This window comes from Plecotus auritus (assembly GCF_963455305.1).
Source record: "Plecotus auritus genome assembly, chromosome: 6".
Lineage (NCBI taxonomy): Eukaryota > Metazoa > Chordata > Mammalia > Chiroptera > Vespertilionidae > Plecotus > Plecotus auritus.
The window spans coordinates 127,518,214-127,538,695 of NC_137773.1; the positions used below are offsets into that span (position 1 = coordinate 127,518,214).

The 20,482-nt window shown below is 44.6% G+C and overlaps 1 protein-coding gene across 16 annotated transcripts in view; it reads left to right on the forward strand.

Annotated features, from left to right (window-relative positions):
* Window positions 1-20,482, forward strand: part of CADPS (calcium dependent secretion activator) — a 459,193-nt gene that overhangs the window by 426,618 nt on the left and 12,093 nt on the right. The gene's annotated exons all lie outside the window — the stretch shown is intronic.

Sequence of the window (20,482 nt, forward strand, 5' to 3'; positions counted from 1 at the left end):
ATTAAGATGTACAGGGTGGGGCAAAAGGAGGTTTATAGTTGCAAGTACCCCAAACAGAGTTCATTCTTGTATTATTATTTATTAATTATTGTATTATTTTCCAGCCTATTAACTGTAAACCTACTTTTGCCCCACCCTGGATTTGCTGTATTCGTGTGTGAAACCACAGATGACCTTGTTTTAATAACCTTATTAAATCACAGAAGTGCTCTCCATGTGCACATACCAGTCAGAGCAGGAGTCAGTCTGCTTGAGTTCGGAGGAACGGGCTACAAGGAGAACGTGTTATTATGTAAAATCTGTAAGGTGTCCACCCACTGTCCAGGTGAGGGAAACCACTTCCAAAAGTGCGAAGCGGGGAGCAGTGCACAGGGCTCAGCAGTCAACAGGCTGCAGCTCTAGGGGCTGACTAAAGAGAAGCCAGGTGTATGGCCCGTGGCACGGAGAGAGTGTGTTGTCTCCCCTGGAAGCAATAAGCAGGTTTGACTGCCCCAAATGGGGACTGTGGGTAGTGACCCTGGGCCCCGCTTCTGGAGCATCCTTACAAGCTGGGTGACCTTGGACCAGGTGTTTAGTCTCTGAGCCTCAGCTTCTCCACCAGATGGTCATAAGCAAAACCTTCTCCCGGAGCTTACCAGGGTGAAATGCTGTGCGCAGCTGCAGCCCCGGGCTCTGGGGAAGCCTTTGGTAAGTGTCAGCACCACCACCATCAGCACCATTTCATCATCACCATCACTGAGGTGGGGTGCTTTTCTCAGACATCTTTTTCTTGTGAAATAAAACTCCATACCCGCTCTAAGGTGCTGTACGAGGAGTCTTGCTGTCACTTTCAGACATTAACCCCCAGTTGGCTTAGAATTGCTTGGCATAGTGGCCTGGTGGTCCTTTTTACCTGTGGTAACACACAGTTCCCAAACAGGCAGGATAGCTGTGATCAGGATCGGGACTGGGAATCCTGATTTTGCCACTCTGAGTTGTCTAACTTCCGGTAAACTATGCAGCCTCTCTGAGCCTCAGTTTCCCCATCTGTAAAGAAAATGACTTCTTATAGTTGTTGGAGGACTAAATAACATAATGGATGTAGACTGTCTTAATGAAATATTCAGCAAGTCTTTAATTATCATCATCATCATCATCTCATAGAGCTGTTCATTCCTTCAATAGATGTTGAAATGACCTAGGCCCACCCCCTGAACTAAACAATTCTGATTTATTGCATTGGCAAATAAATCAGAATTCACCTTTTGAATGTGAGGAGTTTGGGAGAGGGGAGGAAAGGGAGAAGAGGTTAATAATACCTCTTATTATTACAGATGTAATATACATACATTGTAGACATTCAGAAAATAAGGCTAAGCAAAAATAAGAAAATGTTATGTTCCCAGCACCCAGAGATTATTACTTGAGTGTTTATTCATTTGGATCTTGTTCTGCGTGCTTATATACATTTTGTACTTTTTACTAAAATAAGTAAGGAAAAAATTACTTTTTTAAGTTAGTGATCTTCATTTTCCTTGTCAACAAATGTTCATCTAATACACTATCCATATTCAAAATTCCCCACTTGTCCCAAAATATTCTTTTTTTTTTTTTTAACCCTCATCCGAGGACATTCTTACAAAAAGGAAGAAAGAGAGAAACATCAATTGGTTGCCTTACGTCCATGCCCCCACAGGATAGAACCCCAAATCCAGGTATGTACCCGACCGGGAATCGAACAGGCAACCTTTCGGTGCATAGGGCAGTGCTCAACCAACTGAGCCACTCTGGCCAGGCCCCACAGTATTCTTTACAGCTGCTTTGAGCCAACGAGGATCCAGTGCAGGCCCCACACGGCATCTGGTGGTGACGCACTTCACATTTCTTTCTTCCAGCACTGGCCCTTTTTTCCTGAGCCTGACTTGTTAAACGGACCCGCGCCAATTGTTCTGCAGACTGGAGGAGTTTATTACTATCTAAACATAGAACTGATCTGAAGAGGAAAAAAAAAAAAACCTAGCTGAATTCAACCAAGTAGTTTTTTTAGACATAATTAGTAACTCAGCATAATCCAACCAGGGTTTTTTAAAGCTGTCTTCTGTGTGTAAGGAGAATTTCTAAAGCTAGTTTAAAAAAAACAACAACAAAAAAAAACAAAGACAATAAATCCACAGAGGCCAGGGCACAGGTTGACCATGTGAAGAGCTGCAGGGGTTTTACTTCATGTATTAAGGAACAGATACCTGAGCTCGACAGGTAAATCTGAGGTCCATGGTCACGGTCCAGTATTTCCTGTGTCACTGCAACGGCTTTGGTGAAATCTTGGACCAGTAACTTTGACATGGACCCCCTCCCCCAGGTCATTCGGAAGGTTCCTTTTTTAATTCTGCTAGGATTTTCCTGAGGTTATCAATCTGAAATGACGCCCTTCAAGTCAATCTGAAGCTGAGCTTTCAATTCTCTTCAGATCAAATTTTAATGGAACTACAGCCTTGCCCTTATCATCCTCAATTACCAGGCTGGAGAGCACGCCCTTCCCTCTGCTAGGACTGCCTTTGGAATCTGCGTAATTATATACATTGGGACAGGAAAACAGATCCAACACGGACCAAGAAAGGCAGCTGGGAAAAGAGAGGCCACTGATTTTCCACTGACTATTGAATTCCAAAGTGAATTATGGGAGTTAAGCCATGTCCGGGGTCTAACACTAGAGCTGTCATTTCCTGAGAATAGTGTGGAGACTGGACACAGAGTCAGAGGGCGTGAGCAGTGGAAGGAAAGAGAAGGCCTGGCCTGGCACCTCTCGCCTGGCTTAGTTACACTATAAGCTATCTGTCTGTAATAATATATACTGAGTGGCCAGATTATCATGATCTCTGAATGCATAATAATCTGGCCATTCAGTGTGTGTATATATATATACACACTGAGCAGCATGTGGAGCAGCATCCCTGGCTCATACCCTCTAGATGCCAGGAGCAGCTCCCTCTCAGTTTTAACAACCAAAAATGCCTCCAGACATGGTCAACCCGGGAGCTCGCTCGGGAGCTGTGTCAGGCTCCGAAGTAGACTGTGTTGGGGAGCTTGGTGCAATGGCTGGAAAAGCTTGTGAGACATCCGACTCCTCCCCCTGAGCCTCTAATATATATATTAGAGGCCCAGTGCATGAATTCGTGCATGGGTGGGGTCCAGCCAGCCTGGCCAGGGGGAGGGGACGTGCATGGTTGGCCAGTCTGCCTGCTGGTCGAACTCCTGGTTGAGGGGACAATTTGCATATTAGCCTTTTATTATATAGGATATACACCAAGTGGCCAGATTATTATGCGTTCAGAGATCATAATAATCTGGCCAATCAGTGTATATTACAAATATTTAGCCAAAAGAAAAGGGCAGCACTAAGAGAAGTTTCTGATCTTTGACATGACAGAAAGAAAGCTGTTATCAGGGTGAGAGCGTTGGAAAGAAGTTCCGTATGCCCCCGATGCCTTGTTACAGTGAATCTCACATTCAAACATGAATGCTCTCTCGCCCCATGGCCTTCACAATAACACATAAATTATAACAATTAATTATTTTGCTTTTGGAGTTCTTAGATATAGAACACATTTTTATTCCACATGGACATTGGAATGTTTTTCTCCCAGGCCTGGGCTGTTGGAGGTTTCAGCGATCCTATGTGCAGAAAAGATAAGGGTCATTAATCGTATTGGATTATTTGGATTGTGTCCAATGGGTTATTGCGATCCAAAGGGAATTGTTTTTGTTAGCATCATCCTTACAAGTTTACACTTCAGTGGCATGGCTTTAAGTAGTTCTTTTCTAATCCAGCTTCTTCCCCCTACAGCCAGTCATAGAAATAGGTCTTGTTTACTTTGGGGCAAACCTTATGTAAAACCAGTCTTGCAATTTCTCTGGAGCCATGTGCAACACTAAGTATCTTTACCGGAACAGCTCTCTGCCTTCCAGGAGTCGTTTGGTGGATGCAATCAATTTCTTTTCTTTTCCAGAGGAGAATGTTCCAATATTCATCCTAAGAAGCCAGACTGATTGCTCTGTTATGTTAAGGTCACAGTATCCTTGCTAACATGACCCACAGGATACTTTTATGTCTTAGAAAAGGTGTTTTTCCCCTGTGGCCAACTTACAGCATGGAGTCAGTAAGGGACACTCTTACACCACACATGTGCACACATGTATGCACACACACACAAACATACGGTAGTCAAGGCACATTTTGTAGAACAAATATTATCACATTGTGTTGCAAGATACAAGATATAGTAAATCCTCAAATACTTCCCATGAATTAACCAAATAACTGTTTCTCTCCCTGCTCGGCCATGTAGAGGCTACTTCCTAAAGATTTCACTGTCTAAGCATATCTAGACTCATAGTCACTTGCTCTAATATTTTTTAATGAATAAATCTAAAACATCATCTAGGTTCTTATTATTCAAAGTGTGGTCCAGGGACGCTCAGCATCAGTCTCACCAGGGAGTTTATATAAGGTGCAGAATCCGAGCCCTAACCCCAGTCCAGATGATTCTAAATCTGCATTTTAACAAGATCCTCTGATGAGTCAAGTGAACATTAAAGTTTGAGAAATACTGGATAAGATCAGTGACTAGATAAGATCACCACTCACAAGAAACAAAGTTTACATTGTAACCCAGTATGTGTATGTACACACACCCACACACACACATGAAACAAAAGTTTCTGAAATGATATTTACACTATGTTACACTCTGATTGTCTAGTCCATCTTTGAAAAGATTGGTGGTGACCAATCAAATGATTCCACACACACTGATAGGTCACTCTACCTTGCACCAATTCTCACCCTTGGCCTCACTGACCTTTGACCCAGGTGGTTCTTTGCTGTGGGTTCCAGCTTGTGGATGGGAGCATGTGGAGCAGCATCCCTGGCTCATACCCTCTAGATGCCAGGAGCATCTCCCTCTCAGTTTTAACAAACAAAAATGCCTCCAGACATGGTCAACCCGGGAGCTCTCTCAGGAGCTGTGCCAGGTTCCGAAGTAGACTGTGTTGGGGAGCTTGGTGCAATGGTTGGAAAAGCTTGTGAGACATCCCGACTCCCCGCCCCCCCCTGTCTCTCCCCTGAATAGTTCCACTCCGAGCCCAGGGAAGGACCAGGCAGCACGTTAGTTGAGTGGTATGGATGCCCGCTTGCCTCCCTCAATTGCTTTGCTTTATATAATTCCACCTGGACCTTGGTTATTTTTTTTTTTTTAATTTTTGCTTCAACCAGGTGGCTACCAGTTATTTTTGTGTGTCCAAAAACCTGCAAAGAAAGCTCAAGTTGAATATTTCATTCATTCCAAATTCCCAATGCAGAGGAGAAACGGGTTGATTAAAAATCCGGTTAATGGAGTCAAGTGATTTGCCTGCAGTGTGGATATTCCCACGTCAGAAGGCGTGCGATGATGGTGTCACTTGCCATATTGGGCGCCTTGACTGCCTTTGGCAGATTTTTCACTCTGACCATCCCTGGACTAATGCCAGTTACACCAGCAACCCTCCAGGTCTTGCCCAGGATGGGGATATTATTAATTACCAGATCTGCCTGCCAATTGGGATACAAAAGGCCCTCTGGTTTTTTGTGTAAAAAAATTTTGGAAAAAACGAATAATATGTAAAATAAGCTAAGTTCATCTCATGAGCTTTCTTATGAAATTCTCTAACTCAGTGTTTAAGGAGGTGAAATAGCATTCCCTTTTGTTCAGAAAAGTCGTTATTCGGCCTAGGACAGTGGTCGGCAAACTGCGGCTCGCGAGCCGCAGTTTGCTGCTCTGTTGACTAATGCGTTTGCCAACCACTGGCTAGGGGCTTAATCACTAGAACAACAACAGCCTGTAATTATTGGAATCAAGAGTCTAGGTCAGTGGTCAGCAAACTCATTAGTCAACAGAGCGGCAAACCGCGGTTTGAGAGCCGCAGTTTGCCGAACACTGGCCTAGGAAATCATCCTGTTCAAGAGAAAGCACTGTGCTTGGGTGCCTCACTGGCTTTGGGAGCACCAGGCCAGTGTTCCTCACCCAGAGGTGATTTGGCCTCACCAGGACACTCAGCAACATGCGGACACATTTTTGGTTTCATAGATGGATGGGAAGGTGCTGTGCGAGGCGAGTGAGGAGGCCAGGGAGGCTGTAAGCATCCTGCCATGCACAGGAAGGACCCACGGCCAGCAATGGCCCGGCTCCACAGGTCAATAGGGAGGAGTTAAAAATCCTGTCTTGAATGGTCTGGGCCCTTTGAGAGGGTCATTTTCCCACCTAGGGACTCCAATGACTGTCTCTGAAGAATACACTACTTGGAAGATAGCTCAGAAATTAATATCAAAAATCCTTTTGACAAGCTTCATCCAAACTACCATTTTAGGGTCTAAAAAATAAAAACCAAGGAGTTAACACCTTGAACTTAACACTCACCCATGTGTGTTCCCACAGAGCTGCAGTGCTTCAGTGAAACTCCAATCATGTCCGTTAAAGGATCACAGCAGCCCTAGCTGGTCTGGCTCAGTGGGTAGAGCTTCGGCCTGTGGACTGAAGGATCCCAGTTTTGAGTCCGGCCAAGGGCATATGCCCAGGTTGCGGCTCGATTCCCAGTGGGGCGGGTGGGGGGGTGGAGGGGGGACAGGTGTGTGTGCAGGAGGCAGCGAAACAATGATTCTCTCTCATCATTGATGTTTCTATCTCTCTCTCCTTCTCCCTTCCTCTTCGAAATCAATAAAAATATATTTTTTAAAACATTTTTAAAAATATATTTTTATATATTTTAAAAAATATATTTTTATATATTTAAAAAAATACGGATCACAGCAGCTCTTCTACTGGAAAGTGACCCTGGAAGCGTTTAAGGAACTGGCTCTCTTGCAGCGAACAGACAGTAAGAGCACAGGCAGTGGAGTGAGGCACCCACACATCCCAATTCTGGGTCTGCCACTCACTAGCTGGGTGACTTTGGGTAACTTACTTATCAAGCCTTAATTTCCTCCTCTGTAAAATGGGGATAAAAGCATGACCTGGCTATTTGGATTAGGAGGACTAAATGAGGCGATGCCTATAAATCATAAACCACAATGGTTGCCTCATAGAAGTTACTCCACAAATGCTTCTCCTTTCATCTCCGTCACTGGTAGTAATAACATAAAAATCAGCTGACACCCTTACCTAATACCAAGATAAGCTTTGCAGAGAGAAGAAAAGTAGTGATACGTTCCAGGGATTCCCAGAGCCAGAGATGAATTGGTCAGAGGTCATGATAATAAGTAGCAAAGAATCCAGTTGTATGCAGGGTCCCTAAAAGAAATTTGTTTTAAAGTAGAGGAAGAACCCAGAGCGATTGGAGCCCCAGAGGGCACAGCTCCATGGTTGGATGCACAGATGTCTAGGATTTGGATAAGAGAAAGAGGGAGGGTTCTATGCTCAGGCACTAAGCAGAGAGCGTCCCTGACCCACCAACACACGTTTCAAGAGCCTTAGTGGAGCGTCCCTTTGGAGAGGTCCTTTTAGAATTGAGTCGAGGGATGATTTCACCCAAGACTGTGATGACACCAATTGAGGCATCTGGATATTTGCTTTGTAGGCATTAGCTGCTCCATGGCCCTAAGGGCTAAGTTCTCTTTACGTTAATATGTGTTGTCTTTTACTATGTGCTTCCTAACCAGGATGTGCATCAGCACTACTTATGTGTTGTTGTTTTTAATCTTTAAAATGTCCTCATCCAAGTTGTATACCAAAAATTCTGAGTCAGTAGATCTAAGGAAGGGCTCAGGCATGTTTTTTAAAATAATAAATAAATCCAAGGGTGTGATCAGATCAAAAACCACCGATTTAGGGGAGTGATTCTGGTGGGGGATTCTGTCACTCAGGGTATATTTGGAAATGTCTGGAGGGAGACACTTTGGACTGTCAAAGCTTGGTTAGGGGCTGGATGCTACTGATGACAGCGTGGTACCATTCTGGTGCCATGGTAGATGGTCAGCATCCTACACTGCACAGGACAGCCCCCCAACAAAGAGTTATCTGGCCCAAAATGTCAGTAGTGGTGAGGTTCATGAATCCCGATTTAGGGCATAAAAGATACGGAAAACATCTTTATTTCTATTACTTCTAGACATACTGTTCTTACTTTGTGTCCTACAAAACAGCTCCATAACCTTATTTATTTATTTGTTTGTTTAGCAACAATAGGAAAAAATAGGGGAAGGTACTATTATTTCTACTTTTAAGATAAGAACCTAAGGTCCAATAGAGCTTGCCCAGCACTCCAAGGTCCCAGGGACCCCATCCTGAGAGCAGTGATATTGTTTATGTTATTCACCGTTGCACCCCCAGTGTCTGGCATATGTAAGCTCTCAGTAATTATTTGTTAATCTGGTATTGATGAATTCTTAGCCCCTTATCAAGGATAATTTCTATTTCCAATTCTAACTCAAGAGTAGTAAGTAGAGCCTTTAAATATCTCACTATTAATTACTGCAATTGTCACCTGATGTTTTTGGGGGGAGACCTTGAAACAATTTCTAAAATGTCTTAGTTCTGTTTCCTGCCTTACGGGGCATTTGAAACAGAATCTGATTCTCTGGGTGGAGATCTTTCAAGACTCTGGCTGTGCCCTGCTAGCCCCTAGCATCACTCTCTAGACATTGGGAATTATCCAGGATCACACAGTAACTTCCCGCACTCCGAACACAGGGCTCTTTCTGCCACAACTTGTGTCTGAGAAGGTGGGACTGAAATGTTATTGGCACGAAAACATTCTGAAAGCTGCTCTTTTGATTCAATCCCAAAGAGGACTTTTGGGAAGAGGGAAAAGGGCAGCTTTCTCCTAAAAGGCAAATGCAAATAGGGAAAGATTGCAATTAATTAAAATAAAGGGCTGTTTAATAATGACAATACTGATAACTTAGAGCAGGGGTCCTCAAACTACGGCCCACGGGCCTGCCGAGGACATTTATCCGGCCCGCCGGGTGCCGCTGCCTGTCCTGCTTAGCAGCCAACTCGTCCCGAGCCCGCAGTGCGCATAGGAATTTGTTCATAGTTTTTTTTTTTAAACTATAGTCCGGCCCTCCAATGGTCTGAGGGACAGTGAACTGGCCCCTGTTTAAAAAGTTTGAGGACCCCTGACTTAGAGTTTCTCTTGTGTATATTTTCCTGACTGTGCATTGGAGACAATAGCATCATCTTGTTAAAGGTACTCTTTCTCTTACATGCCCTTAGCAGCCCCAAGAGGCGGGTAGCTAATGGTTCTCATTTTTAGCTGTGGAGGCTTGTAAGAGTTCATATTTACTAGGTCCTAGCTATGTACCAGGTACTATGCCAGGCACTTAAATGTAATAATTTGTGTAATTTTTATAACTTCCTGTGAGTCAGGTTTTCACAGATAAACTAGTTGCACTGGGAGGTCAATGACCACTACCTTCAGAAGCCTGGGAAGTGATCAGTTCTGAATCAAACTCTTTTTTTTTCCTGCTGCAGACTGGAAACCTAACCACAATGTGTTAGGCAAAAACCTACACTGTTCAGATATGTGCCCCAGACTCCCTCCCACAAAGTGCTCTGCATCCCAGGGCATCCAGTGGACTCCCTGCGATGGAAGTCGCTGTTGCCCACATGGCAGGACACAAGACAGAAACTGCGGTTCCATGACCCCCTGTAGAGAGGGCTTTCTAGTCACAGCTTGTCCACTAACAATTTGGGGAGTTGTTTACCTAACCGGGCAGACCCCTTATGAAGAATTCCACCCCGCTGGGGCAGGCCTCCTCCTGGATCTGAGGACACTGTCACGGGGCTCAAGTCCCAGGAAAACCAGCAGAATCTGGACCTAACGGTGGGAGGCCCCTAGAAGCATGACTGCCCCCCCTTCAGGGTGAAACCCCATCCTCAGCAGAGGACCGTGGCGCCATGGGGAAGCCTGCATCCCATATGTGCTGCAAACCCACGTCCACCTAGGCCCCACTGAGGGTGGGCTTAGCTTTCTGTCTTATCTCCCTCTGTGTTCTGTCTAGGATCTTTTCTCCCATAAGAATAAAGTTTTGTGATTTATTGGAGGGAGAGGGAAGGAGAGGAGGGAGATGAGGTGGTGATGGTAACACAATGCCATTACATCCCAAACGGTTGATAAATGGTTTAGAGTAGCAGCTGAAGTTCCTTAAGCAAAGCTTGACACCCTGGTATTATTAAACAACAATGCTCAAGATTTTCCTACGAGGCCTGTTGACTCTAACTTACCGACATAGCTAAGTTTTCAATGGCACAATGAGGTTTCACAGATCCGCAATACTTTACAGGGGGGCAAAGTAATCCAGAGTTACAGAATAGCCTGGTTATACAATCTGTGCATCATACAAATGTAGCTGCAACTAAGTCATTACGTGGTCATTATCCAGTAATGCCTAAAGTGTCAGCAAGGTGAACATTTGCAATCAGGTATCACCAAAGTCCTTCCTGGATTTGTTACCAGCCAAAGCTTAAAATAAACAATGTGACAAGGTAATGAAAGGGAGAGGGAGGGAGGGAGGGAGGGAGGGGGGTGAGGGAAGGAACAAAGGGAGGAAGGGAGGAAGGAAGAGCAGGAGAGAAGGAGGGAAAGAGTTGTTTTTCCCTCTTGAAGCTTTAAAGAGCTTACCAGATAGATCGTCAGCTGTTAGCCAGCTCTTGAACGTGGCAAATCCCTTGGCCTGTGGAAAGCCCTCTCTCTGCATTGTTTCTAAAGAGTTTGTTTATTCAAAATATGTCTGCTTTCTGCATTCACTTTCCCAAGTGAGTGGGGCGCCTGGGCAGTAGCTGAGTCAGCACCATGCACCCTTTAGTGAGGCGCTCCTGCCTTCGGGTTCTTGAACATCACCAAGTCCTGGTGACCCAGCACAGGGGATGGGACGGGGACCTGACGAGATGCTTTAAAGGCTCCCCGCTCGGCTTCCACAGAACTAGAGAAATGGAGGCCTCTTTGCATTTGTTGGTGCACATTAAAAATGGATGTGGGCAGCCAGCTTAAAGAACTCACTAATGGCAAGATACACAAAGAAATGCTTTTATGTTTGTAGCAGACTTTGTGAGCTTGGCCGGGCAAGGGGGTCTATCAAAAGAAATATGTAAATAACACAACCTGCTTTACAAAGGAAAAGAGAATAAAATTAATCCAAGACATCCGCGGGGAAATACTATGTTCTGCCCTCGGCTTTCTTTTTACTACTTGAGTCAGACAGCCAAACAATCCAACACACACAATAGCACGCTGTAAAAACACACCCAGACCGAGCCATCCCTCAGCCCCTGGGAGAGAACTCCAAATGAGTCCTCAGCCCCACGCACAATATTATTATTAAATCTAACGTGATCGTAGCCAAATTGTTGGCTTGGTCACAATCCCCCTCTCCCCCTCCTTTGCGGGGGGGAGCGGGGGGGGAGGGGGAGAGGGGGGTGTATTGGGCGGGGCGGGGAACCCAAGCCAATCAAAGTTAAAATAAAGTCTCTTTCTAGCAAGACTCCTGTCTATAACATGTTGTTCCTTATAGAAAGTGGGATATGGTGGCATTTGCTTGATTAACTTGCTCGACAAAAGTGACAGCTGCTGCGGGTGCATGCGGATAAGCTGCACGGCGCAGTTCCGCCTTTGTACATCTGTCAGCAAAAAAGGAAGAATAAAGAGTGAAAAGAGACAAATTGGTCCCAAAAGACTCTCCATTCAACTTAGGAGGTTTGCCCCATTCAGGCGCTCGCTGTGCGCCTCAAGTACTGAGAGCTTATTCAATTTCATTCACTCTTTCGAATGAACCCACAAGTGTTTAATTTCTTATTCTGTCGCCTCAAATAAAGGGGGTGGCGGAGAGGGGGACGGGAGGCTTGCGGACGCAGAGCATTCATGGCAGGGCAGGGTGATCCCGCTGGCCGGCGGCGCATTAACTCATGGCTGATGTAGGTGCAACTCGGTGTGCTCGGGCCCTGGACCCGGCTGAGGGCTTGCGGGGGTTGGGGGAGTCTGAGCCGGCTTCTCTGCCTCGCCGGGGGGTCCAAAACCAGCTGTAGATGCGGAGGGCACGCAGCAAGGTGCAGCGTGTCCTGTGCAAGGACAGTGGTGAGGGTTCGTGCCTTCTCCAGAGATGGGTAGCAGGTTCCCCATGAGGGGGTTTGGGTGAGCGATCTGGCAAATGTGGGTTGTTGTTTTTTTTTTCTCCCAGAAAGAGAAGAAAAAATAGAGTCACACGCAGTGAGAAGTAGTAAGAGGGGAAGATGGTTTCCAGAGATTAAAAATAAAGCAAGAGGAAAGGGCGCCATTGGAGGCAGGACCCAGCTGTATGCGGGGAACACATGTTCACAGCTCCGAGGCAGCACTGCGTCTCTCTTTCCTGAGCCCTGAGCCCAGGCATCGGCACCTGCTTCCGGCCTCCCTCACAGGGCGGTGGCTCTGCACCCCCAAGGTTTCCTCTGGGGGTCTGAGAAGCCTTGACCAGTCCCTGTGCGATCGTGCTCTGCGGTCACTTCCCATCTTTCTCCTGCCTTCGCCACTCCTCCTCCTCTGTTGAAATCCAACATTCCCTCCCAGCGCCAGGCCACCATCCGAATAGCATGCCTGCACCCAAGCCTTCTTTGTTGACTGCTTTTTGGAAACCGCTCAGTGCCAGCTCTGGTTCCTAAAAAGATGGCACCCCTTCTTCATGAGAAATCAGCCCTCAGAGAGCCCAGGCTGAGCACATTGACATAGATCTCATGGTAAGGTGCTTAGAGGACTTTCAAATTTTAAACTGGCCCCAGTTGTAGTTGCTAGCTTTTGTTGCCTTGGCATTCGGGAGCTCTGGACGGTGCCTCCAGGCTGGTACAATCATGTCCTCTCATCATCTGCTGGGAGACCAGCTGGGTGGTTTGACCTAGAGCTATGGTCGGCAAACTCATTAGTCAACAGAGCCAAATATCAACAGTACAACGATTGAAATTTCTTTTGAGAGCCAAATTTTTTAAACTTAAACTAGATAGGTACATCGTTATTAACTTAATTAGGGTACTCCTAAGCTGGCCTTTGCTAAAAACGTCCTCAATCTGATTGAGGTACACTCAAGGGGCCAAAGAGCAGCATGTGGCTCACGAGCCACGGTTTGCCGACCACTGACCTAAAGCATTGATATGTTTACCTGAGTGTTCTCCATGTGGTAACATGGGAAACATGGGAATGCACACATCACGTGTGTTTTTTATATTGAGGATCACGATTCAACAACCCCAGCCAGGAGAACAACTCCCTGAAGTCAAGGTGAATTTTCCTGCATAAGAACTTCAACTCAGAAAACTCTCATGAGTCAGAACTATAGGAAGTTTAATATGTGCAAATTATGAAATTAGCCCTAATGTGATTAACCAACCACATTTGTTTTAAAAAGACAACATTGGCACTCCACTTGGTCTTTCTGTTCTGTTCATGAGTTACAATCCTTATTTTAGAGTCTGATTTCTATAATCATTTCTATATGGTATGCAAATTTCTTGTTCAGTTGCTTACGTCAATCTGCTTGTGAATTAATGCAGTTAACTCCGAAGGCAGTTCCTGTACCTAAGAAGCAATCAGGGGGTGGGCAGATGCTGTTCGTGAATAATCTGAGTTCAGCTCATAGAATGAGTCCCTCTCGTTACCTCGGCAGTCCCTGAATGCATATCAGAGAATAGTTTTCAGATCAATTATTTCCACTCCTCTCGTGGATAATAGGTGGGAGGATGTGCCACCAAAACTGGAATTTTGTTTTCAACATAATTGAGCGTAAAGTGATTGAGATGGCTTGAAAGTGTGAATTTGGATTGTAACTATACATTTTCTCAAAACAGTAGGTTCCTTTGAGAGGACAGAGGCTAAAGGCATGGGGGTCCATTTTCTCAATGCACAGGGAGGCCTAGGACTAAATCCCCAACATATCCAGAGAAAAATAGGCCCCAGAAAAAGGTATTGTTAACCAGAGTCAGTTTGTTAATTCCCAAACTGCACACCTGCCCTGGGCAGCCCAGGTGGCAGACAAGGCCTGGTCAGAAGCTGATTGGGGCTTAATCACATTGCACTCATTATTTATGTCTCTGGAAGAGAGAAAGAGTCTGAGCTGAGGAAATCCAGGTACATAAGAGAACTGTTTCTTTTCTCTTAAATATCACAGTTCCTCCAGTCCGCTCACTGAAAGTGACATTTGCTACAAAACTTGTCTATTTAACAGCAGTCACACGCTCGAGTCCATCCTGATTTGCTGTGATGGGTCCTGCTGACCAGCCAGGGGGCATTAGAACAGCTAGTGGTGGGCCATTTTCCATTGTTCATTCAGGGCTTGACCACTGGTTACATTTTTATTCAATTACTTAGACGCCCAGCAGTCTCAGAAGTCAGATTGTATACAGGCCAGCACAGATCTAATTCTGATACCGAAATTGGATTCTTTCTTTCAGGACAGGAGGGCTTCGGAGACTAATGACGAGAAAGAGAGAAGGGAAAGGTATATTTTGCTATTTGGGCACCTTAACTTCAAAGATGGAAGGAAGGGTTTTGCAGGAAGTCATGCCTCATTCATTTAACCTGGTATTAAGTAGGGCACGGAGTTACAGGAAGAATTCGTTATTGAAGGAGCCCCATGTGCTTCAGGATCTCTGGGGAGTCGTAAGCAGGAAAAATATAATGCAAATTAAAAACCAATTTTTAGATATGGCTTACTATGTTTCCCTTTCTTTTTCAGAGAGAACAAATTCATATAAATAGTATATGCTATAGAAATGTAAATGGGATTTAAAAAGTAACATCTTGAGGTTGTTAGGTAATTAAAGTTTGATATAAACTGCTTAGAATAGTGCTTGACACATAAATGCTCCCTACATGTTTACTCATTATTTTAATTGCTAATTTTTATTTTATCTCATCATTATTGATAATTATTATTATTAATGTAGCTATAGAATGTTTTTCCAAAGTGAATTCAATGGAACATAAGTGCCCTAAGAGATATTAATAGGTGGCTCAGGAAAAGTGTTTTGTTTTGTTTTTTTAGTCAAATACATTTGGAAAATACAAACCAAAGTCAAATGGAGATGTTCTTTTTTTACTGCTGGACTTCTCAGAGCATTTAATATGTTACTGTAACCTTATGAATATGATTGCCAGTCGTATTCAGACACAGTAGACAGAATGCCTGTGTGTATTCACATACACATTTACGGGCCAGAGGGAAATGCAAAGCTGGGGAAATTTACACTGCTGGTACTGTTGTTTCCTCTTAAAAACTTGCAACCAAATCCCTCTGGGTGGTTTTGTCCCGTCTGCCTTTAGCGCCACTGATGTTATAAAACAGTAAACGTTCCCCATCACAAATGTTCGAGTTTGTGATGTTCTCCAATTTTCCCCCTCCCGAACTTTGGGGCCAGTAGCTGGAGACTCAGGCTGGGGCAGGGCTTTCCCGCAGCTGGGAGGCCGCTGCCTTTGATGCACAGGCTCTTTGCTTTTTAGTGGGCATTGTTTTGTGTCTTCATCATGTTTTTGAAGACATCCCCCGCCTCGAATCCAGGAACTTCAGAACCACCTTGGATTCAAAAGGTGAAAGGCCCTTACTCAAATTTTCAAAACATGTTCTTATCCTGGACAAAGAGGCGGGTAGCCTCTCTCTGGAGCTGCCCAGTCCAAGTCTATGTCACTGTTTAAATAAGTAAAAAGACACAAACTCTCTGGATTGGTTCAGCTGGGCTGGAAGCCCTTCGATAAGAGGTCACTGGTGTGAGTTACTATGGTAATTGAGTAGTACCAGCAATAGTTTTGCTCTCATGAGCATTAAAGCACATAATAATAGGCAAACAACAGTGGTTAAAGCAAGCAGGTAGGATTACTACGTCCCTTTGTCAGAAGTATATAATGTCTTGTAGTCAGTTTTAAAGACTTCTCAACCCCCAAATCCACCCCACCATCACCTGCTGAGTAATTTTGTATGCTTAATCTCCTGCCCTCAACTCCAAGATCTCTGCTAATTTGAGGCAAATGGGTATTTCTGACATTAAATAGGGCAGCAAGGAAGCTCTGACCTAGAAAACCGCATTCTAAAGCACCAAGAAAAATATTCCTTTCAATGATGAGGGGGGCGAATAGCTTTCACTGAAACGGGCGGTTGCAGCCTCCCAAGGAAGGGTTTCTGCAGAACAAGAAAGAAAAGAGAAAGAAAGAGAAACTTGCAGAGCATCCCCACTCCCAACTTCCCCCATAAAACTTGTCACTTCGCATTGCCATCCGCTACCCCAACAATAATCACTCCGTGCCTATTGCTAATTGCAAGCACAGCTGAGGCCCAGCGGGGAGCCCTTGCACAGTCTCAGGCCTTTATACGAGGCTCAATCTGTTGTATGGCACTTGTTCACACACAAAAAAACTACCAGCAAAGGCAGAAAGAGGCAGAGTCACAGGTTTCTTGTAATCCCTCCGCCTCCCCGCTGACAGCCCAGCCCTAGAAGCATTCCTGGTTTTGTCCTCCTCTTTACAAAATCCGAAGTGACCTTAAGCTGTGAGCATGTCAGCTTTTGAATGTCGAGCTTCTTCAGGTGCATTAAGGAGCAGGAGGGGGGCTGCATCTGGCTTCTGCGTGTCTGTTTGCAGCACCCCTGGGGCGAGCTGGGGCTTCCTGTAACATGTAAAATATGAGTGTGAACTCAGGGTTCATGGCAAGGAACAGGAGGTCAGGCCTCCATTCGGATCCAAGTAGAGAAACTGGGAGTTTGCAGCTGTTTTTCTGTACGTGTAATGACACCACCTCCTCCCCAGCCACCAGGCACCCGAGCGCCGTTTTTTGATAAAATGTGCCACAATCAGTGTGCTACTTGCAGATTTATTCATATCAATTTTTACAATTTATATATTCAGAGACAAGATTGCTATTTCGGCGACTTTATGTTGGAGGTGGTACGTTTGCGTCTAGAGAAAGGGGGAAAGAGGTATGGGGCAGGGAGGATGGGCAAGAACGAAAAGAAATGAAGTCTGTTCCTCGGGCCACCAGCTGGGGTGTTGTCAAGGAGACAAAGCGTCCCACAGGAGGGTCTGTTTTCCCCTTTTGCCCAGAGGTCACTTTCTGCCCAGACTTGGAGGTGGCGAATCTATTGCTTCTGGCCCAGAAGAAGGCCATGAATAGCTCCCGTGAGGAGGAGAGTGGGCTTGGGTGGTGGGGAAAACCCCTCATAGACAAGGCCACTTGAAGAAAGGCCTTCTTCCCATCCTCCCTCACGGTCAAGAACAGGCGCAAGAAAACCCTTGGCCTGGGCCTCCCCTGGCGCCTGGCGGGGAGCACCCAGCCCTTCCCGAGTACCTTGCACCCTCTAAATGACCAGGGAATTGAGCCCCCTGTGACATGCCCACTTGCAGAAAGTCTCTTCCCTGCCCGAAGCCTCAGACTGTCTTTCCACCGAAGGAAGAAATGGTGGAGCAAGCATGGAGATTAAGCCCCCCAGCCTGGGGAATGAGTGCTCCTCAGTGGGACGGTGTTAATTGCCGAGCTTGGTGCAAAGATCATTTCGAGGCATTTAAGAAATACATGATTTTTATTAGTATAACTGTTCCACGTAGGAGTTATTTCTCAGCAAAGGGCAAAAGCTCTGCCAGCCTCGCATTATTAGTCTAATTCTACTTAATTGTTTCCGAGAATAAGGGCTCCCTGAGCACACATTCCAAACCTTACTAAGTCGGTGGTGGTGGTGGGAGTGATTCCTGGGTGGGGAGCTGCTGCCCTTTTGGGCTGAGGGACGGGGTGTCAGGGCTGAGTGCTGCTTGAACAAATCTGCTTGGCAAGTCAGGGGTGGGGGCCGGTAAGGGGAGTCTCCGTGAAAACACGGGTGACGTGACAGTGTGAAAAATGTGCCCTTTTTTGTTGTTTGGACCCGATTCTCTGTGAGGATCTCAGTCCTCATCTCTGGGCTTCATTTAATTCTGTTTCACAGATTTAGAAGTTGGCCCTATGGCATGTTTTAAATAAAGCAAATAAATGACTGAGCAAATGTACCAGATTTGTTCTTTGTTCTTCAGTCTCAAAATTTGGCCTTGAGAAATTGTCTCAGTCCTGGTATTAAATAAGATGCCCATGTTCATCTTACAAAGAATGTGGGGCGTTTTGTGAGACACGGCTGTGTTTCCAGTTAAATAGCCGAGCTTTCTTAAGGAAGGTTTCCTTTCCAGGGTGGGAAGTGACTTTTCATTGCCCAGCTTTTTGCTCTAATTATAGCAAAATAAACATAAAATTTACCATGTTGACCATTTCAAGGTGTACACTTCCCATCGTGTTACGCACATTCACACTGTTGTGCACCCAGTTTCCAGAACCCTTTTCGTCTTGCAAAACTGAACTCTGTCCCCATTAAACAATTACTCCCATTTTCCTCTCCCCAGCCCCCAGGCTACCGCCTTTCCATTTCTCTCTATGAACTTGAATTTCAAGATACCTCGTGTAAGTGGGAATCAGGCGGCAATGGCCTTTTGTTCACTGGCTCATTTCAGTTATTTGTACACTACCCTCGAGGTTCCTCCATGTTGTAGCATATGGCAGGGTTTTCTTACTTTTTAAGGCTGAATAATAGTCCATGGTGTGTATATATCTCCTTTTGATTATCCATTCATCTGTCAGGGGACACATAGGTTTCATCTATCTTTTGGCTATTATCAATAATGCTACTATAAAAATGGGTGTGCAAATATCTCTTGGAGATCCTGCTTTCAATTTTTTTATTTATTTATTTTTTTTTTTTTTTTTGCGTATGTTCACTAAAGCTTAATCACCATCTTTTTATAGAGCACTTACTTAGGTTGTGGAAATGGTGGCAGCGTGGTATCTCTGTTTGAGTTGATTCCAGCTTCTGCTTTAGGAAGATATTAGTGCCTTCCTGTCTTTAGGTAGATATCTGAGTTGATTGGACTTTGTTTTTTTCATTGAGAGGTGGTACACCATGTACAGCAATACCTACTGGAAAGTATTAGTGAAGAAAGCCTTTCAGAGACCATCACATCTCCTTGCAGGTAACCACCTGCCATATTGAAACATGGGGTTGGGCAGGATACAAGACTTGTTGGGTTTTATACAATCTGATTGGGAAAAAAAAAACCCTCATTTCTAATCTGGCTTTGACTAGCTTGGATAGCTTACTAAGATTGCCAACAAGTAGCTCTAGCCAGGTAGCTCAGTTGGTTAGAGCATTGTCCCAATTCCAAGGTTGCAGGCTTGATCCCCAGTCAAAGCACATACAAGATCAAATAATCATAAATAAGTGGAACTGCAAATTGATATTCCTCTCTCTCTCTCCCTCTCTCTTTCTCTTTCTCTTTCTCAAATTAATAAATAAAAATTTTAAAATATATTGCCAACAAGTTAATCAAACCACTTATAAAAACAAAGAATGTGTCTTCCAGAGAGTCTCCCGTGAGCTTAGCTTTGAATTGTAAACTCTTCTTGATTTGCTTTCAGAAAGGCCCTTCAGGTTGGACTTGCCTTCTATGTCTCCACAGGCAACTGATAGTGACAGCACTGGACTTGGGTTAGAAGACTACAGCACAGTAGGTCAGGAGTCCAAGTTTGGAGTCATCATTTTGATCATTCATATGAAATCTCAATACTCAAGACACTTGTTGGTTGGTATTTCTCACATTTCAGGATTAGAGACTTGAGATGTGGTATTGAATAGGTAACTACTTATTTCAGCGATTTTCTACCAGTGTGCTGCAAGATTATTTAGTTAGGGACACTGTCTTCTCCTTTCCTTTAAAAATGGCATCAGCCAACACAATAGCCTCCCAGTGTGAATGAATCAAAATTATATCTTTTTTTGTCAGATTGGCAAATAATAGATTTTTTGGTGTGCCACAAACTTAGTAATTAGTTCATGTGTGCCATGAGATGAAAAAGGTTAAAAATCACTGACTTATTTTAATAAAAGATTAATAAAGTAATATGTAGGCCCTTTCTAAGGAGGTTAAAATAATATTGCTCCCAAAAGCTAAATTCTATATACATTCCTAGAGAAGAAGCAAAAATTTTGAGCAGTAAAGAATTTCAATTACATTTTAAAAGTTATTTTTTGTTTGCACCGTCTCCTCTTAGAAAAGGAAGCTAAAGGCGAAAGCATAGCTGAATACCCTCGGCATCAGGTTATAGAAACCATAGCCTCTGGGACTGTGGTTTTCAACCAGGGAACCTGCCTTCCCCATCAGGCTGGATGCATCAGACTTTCAGGGGATGCAGTCCAGAGTTTGGCACCTCGAAGAGCCACGGCACTGGGACAGTTGTACGAAGACTTTAAATAAAGGGGGTTTCAGGCACTCAAAGAATTACAGATGTTGAAAAACAACCCTCAACTGCAAAGAACCTTTGGGACAGCCTTTAAGGTCATTCCAACAACCTGTAGCCTCTGATTTCCGGGTCTTTGGGCTCTTAGCTGAGCATCCTGAAGCTGCGACTGGGAAATACCCATTTCTAGCAGCAGTTCTGGTAAATCAAATCCTGGGT